This window comes from Gavia stellata, chromosome Z, assembly GCF_030936135.1.
Source record: "Gavia stellata isolate bGavSte3 chromosome Z, bGavSte3.hap2, whole genome shotgun sequence".
Lineage (NCBI taxonomy): Eukaryota > Metazoa > Chordata > Aves > Gaviiformes > Gaviidae > Gavia > Gavia stellata.
Window position 1 is genome coordinate 29,353,623 of NC_082637.1, and position 6,000 is coordinate 29,359,622.

Below are 6,000 nucleotides of genomic sequence, written 5' to 3' on the forward strand. Positions count from 1 at the left end.
TAGCATTCTACATATGATCTTTGTCTTAAGATAATAATGTAACCATTACATGAAACGTAAATCTATGAAGAGTTGAAACCACAGTCACAGGTTAAACTGTCTATAGACAAGAGAATAAATTGATATCTCGGTCCGATACATCAGTTCTTATATATTATCATGATCCAGAATCTGGGCTTTTTTTCCTGCTGGTGATTTTATGGTCTTCACCTTGAGGCTAAGTTTACTGACCTGCAGCATGCTTTCTCGTATGCTGCCCTTAAAGAAAAGGCATTACAAGAAAAGAAAAAAAGGCATTACAAGATACTTTCTGCCCTTTCGCACATTTTATGTGGAAATTCTCCTTTGGTGCAGTACTCAGAGATGTCTTAAGTCTCTTTCATAGTTCTCATTCTCCCTATATCTGCCTATTGTAGAACATGTACCTTTTGTTTCGTAATTTAGTTGTAAGCCATACACGGAAAATACCATTGTTTTGTTACCCTTGCCTAATGTGTAGGAGCCTTAATTCATACATGGAGCTCCTGGGCACTACTGTAACTCAAATATTAACTGTGAAATATTATATGCAATTGCAAAAAGATTTAGGCTATTTTCTGCATAACATGGCAGCTAATTTTTTCTGTTAGTTTTTTTTTAAATTTCTTTCAAATTATCTTCAATAACAAACCTGAGCATTTGACAATTTATTAACTTTAAAATGGTGTCTCACATACAATTTTAAAAATACATTTGTAAAACTTGGTCCTACTATCACAGCATACCAATAGTGTTAAAGTTGCTCAGCATGGGTAAGACCAACACCAAATTTAAATATTTTTTCAGGATTTCAAAACTGAACTTAAAAGACTAACGGAGGAAAACAGAGTTCCAAGGACACTTATGACTAAATTAGCATAATCTTAATGGACATTTGTAGAATAAGCAGTTTTCTCTAACATGCACTTACCAGAAGTGCAGACAGGACAGCTAAACTTCACTCAAGTAAAAAGATACACTTGCTTGCCTCTATTCAGACTGCAAGACTGCAAGACTGCAAGACTGCAAGACTGCAAGACTGCAAGACTGCAGTAATTCATCTATACAATACTGTCACAACAGCGTCATGAATATTGTTGTCTTAAATTGACATAATTTTCTGCAGGACCCAAGGATTAAATTGCAATGAAAACATTACACTGTATGTGACCACTTTGTTGAATTTCCTCTGAACTTGAGGTACCTCTTGCAAGCTCCACAGAAGATGCTGTAAGAGATGTTGCAGAGCTCAAAAGCACATCCTATAGCAACTTTTCTAGAATTCCTTCTGACAGAGGGAACGTTTCATCACAGATACCAAATTCTCCTATACTGGATATCTTTTGAAATTAATACTTCACCCCCTTATTTATCACTTTATCACCAGATCTTTCAATTCTAACACTTCTTTATGATTTCTACTATTATCTCTGATAAAACAAAAGCATCAAGAAAACTGGATGAAAAATATAAATGTTATTTGCTATTACTGTTCTCCCTACCTGTAGAATTTTACATTAGAACCAAATATTTCTAAGTATCATGTTTTATTTGTGAAAACACCAACTCAGATTACCAATAACTCACAGATCAACTTTTAAAATTTCTAATCATAGTATAAGCCCAACTTATATGATCTCAGATAATTTAGGATAGTAATTTATTTTCAAGGGTATACTCTTTCTCCAAAGCTTCAAGAAATAAGTGTGGTAAAGAAGTTTTAAATCATCTTTATGTCCAATTAAATCTGCATTATTTCTGAATTTAGAAACATCCTGAAATACGTTTACCCAAAGCAAGACCTACAAGGAGATCCTCAAAAGGCAGCCTTCCCTATCTTATTTATTTTTTTTTTTTGTTTAAAGGGAGAGTCCCACCCCAGTGGAGTTGAGGTTATCAAAGCCTCACTATGATCCATTAGCCCTGTTACCTAGCATAAAAGAAACAAAGCAAGGGCAGTAATCTCAATGTCTGCTGATTCTTAATCTCATGCGCTGATATAAAAATCCATATTCTAAAAAGGGAAAATATTAAAGCATGCAGCTTCATATATTCTATTCATTTTTTTCTTACCTAAAAGAAACTTATCTCATCTTTCAAACACATTGTACAACAATTAATAAAGAAAAAAGACTGAACTCTGTGGTGTTATATGCAAGATTAACCTCTTTCTCATAGAATTTACTTATCAGCATCATCTTTTTCAACACACAATTTAAAAGACTGCAAATGAAAGTAGCGAACAAAACAAAGCACACCTTGAAACGTACGCTGCAAATGAGGGAAGCTGTGAATACCACCAATTGTACTTTCTTTAATTTTTGTTTGCTCTTTTGATTCTGTGCAATCACAGAGAAATAAAGAGAATCACTAGAATGGACAGTGCCGAACCTAAAATATTCTTCCTTGCTAAATTGAAAGACATATTATCATTATAAATTGTAAAATATATTACAAGAACTCATTGGCTCAGAGAACCAATAGGGTTCTCTTCTGGGAGAATAGGATATTCTCCAGAAGCAAAGAACTGTGTGAAATTATAGTGTGTTACACAGTTTTTAGTGGAGAAACAGAGGAAGACTATCGAAAGTATACTACAGAGAGGAAGATGATTTTGGAAGGGAAGGTGTCTGAAGTAATTTGGTAATGTGACCAAATGACTAACTGCATTTTTATGTATGAAAGGTTAAAAGATTTTAAGATAAGCAGATATCTGAAGATATGATACACAAACACACACATACTTACACTAGTGTATACACTTCTGTGTTAGAGAATCATGAAACAACCATACATTTTCAATTTTTTTTAAGCCAATAATTTCTTCTCATCAGTTGGCCTACTTTAATTCATTTTCCAAGGGTCTCCAAAAGCATCTCTGCTTCAGACTCCAGCGTTTTCAACCTAGTGCTGACTGGTTTCTCACACACAAGCGAAGAATGTAATTACATGACTCTTGTGTTCTTGTTAATGCAATTGGTTCCCATTTGTTCAAAAGCTCCATTCAAACCTCATCTTGTTTGGTTTTAACTACTTCTTATTGGCCAGATTCAACAACTGAAGCTTTCACCTCTTATGCCAACTCCACCTACTTACATTACACCTAGTGGAGTACAGTGAAGTCATTCCTGATTTCCAGCCACGTAGCTCAGGGCTTGCCTGCACAAGAAAGTTACACCAATTTAGCTTAAACTTGCCTATACATCAGTTTGGAAAATCCTGTGCAAAACAATTTATTTAATTTAGGGTTGGTTTATGCTCTTTTTTCCCCCTGAGGAACGGACTCAAGCTCAACTGAAGTAAACCAGACTGAAATATAGGCATCTGCTTAGACTTTTGCATTGATTTAGCTTATTTGGTATGAAAAGCAGTGTGCTTTTCAGTCTCTGATGAGAATTAGACTCTCGCCTCTCCACACTTGTCTGCTACTAACTTCCCTTGTTTCTCTACAAAAGAGGTGGCCAAACTGTAGTGCACATGTCACTCATGTCTCCGTCCAAGATATGTTCAATACTGAACTGAGCCACAGCTTCTGGGTCTCACTACTCTTATACAGGCAGCACAGTAACTACCTCCTAGGTCCTGTAAAACCTGTGTAAATGGAGTTAGGAACTACTGCAGCCACCACCTGCATTCAACAACAACGAATGGCTCTGCTGCCCCCAGGCAGACCTGCACTTCTGGTTCAGGATACAGGAAGGCCACCAAGACATGGTGAAGTAGGAAGAACAGGATTAGGGAGATAGCATGCACACAGGGGAAGCCAAGGTTCCGCTGAAAGTCAAGGTTCATGATTTGGGTGTGTGCAGGAGAAAGGATGTAGCTGAAGGCTGAAATTAGAGTAAACTTCTGTGGGTGCATGAATGGATAGGGAAGGTTAAGTGTGAGCATTGGACTGCAATCCTAGCTTGGAAGATGGGAACATGCAGTAGGAAAGCTGGGAGAAGAGCCATAGATGAGGCTCTCGTTTTACATGGTTAGAAAAGCATGTGACCTTGGATGCTGGAAATTACTGATGATGAACTCACTAACTAGGTTTGGAAACCCCTGGTCTGTGCTACCTCACCATCATTTCTGCAAGTGTGTCCTTTTTGGGTTCTAATACAGTAACAGGTTTTTTTGCTTTCAAAGTTTACTTCATAATATATCATTAACATGCCATATTACATGGCATCCATATGTACATGCATAAACAGATTATTATGTACACTGTTTTATCATGGATATGATAGATCACATACATAAACCCAAAACCACTGGGTCTACACAGGTATATATCTATCAATGAGAGATTTAAAAAACCTAAATCGCAGTATAAATTGCATACTATACCTATATGAATACCTTTTTATATACCATGTTTATAAATATATAGTATATTCATATATGTATAATACATATATATAATAAAATATTATTTCTTATCTGAAGTCTATCAATTTATGTAGAAAACCTACCCAAACTATCCAAATCAATACTATAGAACAGTGGAAAGAAGTGGAATTGGTGATCAAAACACACTGCTGTTACATGTACTTAAATGTTCATAGAATATGGAATTGAATTAACTGGTAAAATTAATTTCTGTGGTCAAAACTGATCAAAGTTGCAACATAATTAAGACATGAAAATAATGGAAAACCAGTCCTACCCTTTCAAGAACAAAGCAAAGAAAAAATCCTCCCCTTGTTGCATGTCACTGGCACAAGTTCATTGACAATAATGCATTGGTCAGTGCATACCAATTTCACAAACCTGTGGTACAAACTTTTTATGAGTGACAACAACGCTGGGTCTACAAAAGGAGATCTCTACCAATGAGACATTTCAAAGATAAAATCTAAGTCTTAATTTCAGCCCCAGTCTTCAAACTGTGCAGATTCTGAATATCAGCTTCGATCAAGGAGGATTATACTTGGCCTCCTGCCGCCCTCCTTTGCAGCCATAGCATCTTGGTGTGCCTGAAGCAGGAACAGGAAGGAAACTTGCTTGATTTATACTCTACTCCAGCTCTGCCAGTCTGCTGGACAGCTCTGTGCATATCTATCACCTGATTATAAGGTAGCTCTTGTCCCTGGGGTTGCCACCATGAATCTAAAGTTTAGCACACATATCTGTGTTCTCTTGAATATCCACATACAAGGACTTCTAAACTGGATTCTAAATAAATATAATAGAAAGTATGTCATTTAATCCAATAAAAGCCTACATTCATAAACCCATCATTAATGTTTTCACCTTCCTGTCACAAGCTCAATTTAGCAGCTGTGCTTGCATCTGTATCAATTTCTGAAGTCACTGAAATGTGTGTCACTGCCTGTATCCAACGGTAAGCATGGTCCTTAGTCAATATTAATTCTAACCAGAGCTTTCCTCCTTTATGACAGGCAATAAACTGCTTTTTAAAACCCTGTTTTTGTAGGATCATAATTATCCTTTGGTATTATACTGCTTTGAGTATAAGCTAGCTAGATTTTCAAGAAATGCATTCTAAAGTAATTCTGATCATATAGAAACTATTCTTCCCAATTGTAGGCACCTCTCCTCCATCCTCCCACACATAATTCAAAAATAACTACAGTTCACACAGCAGATGCAGAATGAGGACTTTTAGAAACAGACCATGTACTGTCATTTTTAAACACAGCTGAGACTCTGGATTAGTAATATGGGCTCAGTTTACAATTCCACCAAAGGCTCCTTACGTGATCTTGGGTATGTGATTATTTTTTCTGTTCAATTACTCATGTACAGAAGGGACACAAGTCAACTTTTTGTTCAGTGAGTGTTGTATGGATTGAACAACATCTGTGAAGTATTCAAATACCACATTAAGGACTACTTAAACATACAAGAAGGCAAGCAAACAAGTTATGAAGCAGTGGTGGCCAGAATACATCACAGAACAATCCTCACAGTAGGAGGATCTCTCAGGTCCTAAGCAGAAATTCAAGTGAGAGGAATTATTACCTTCACAGCAAG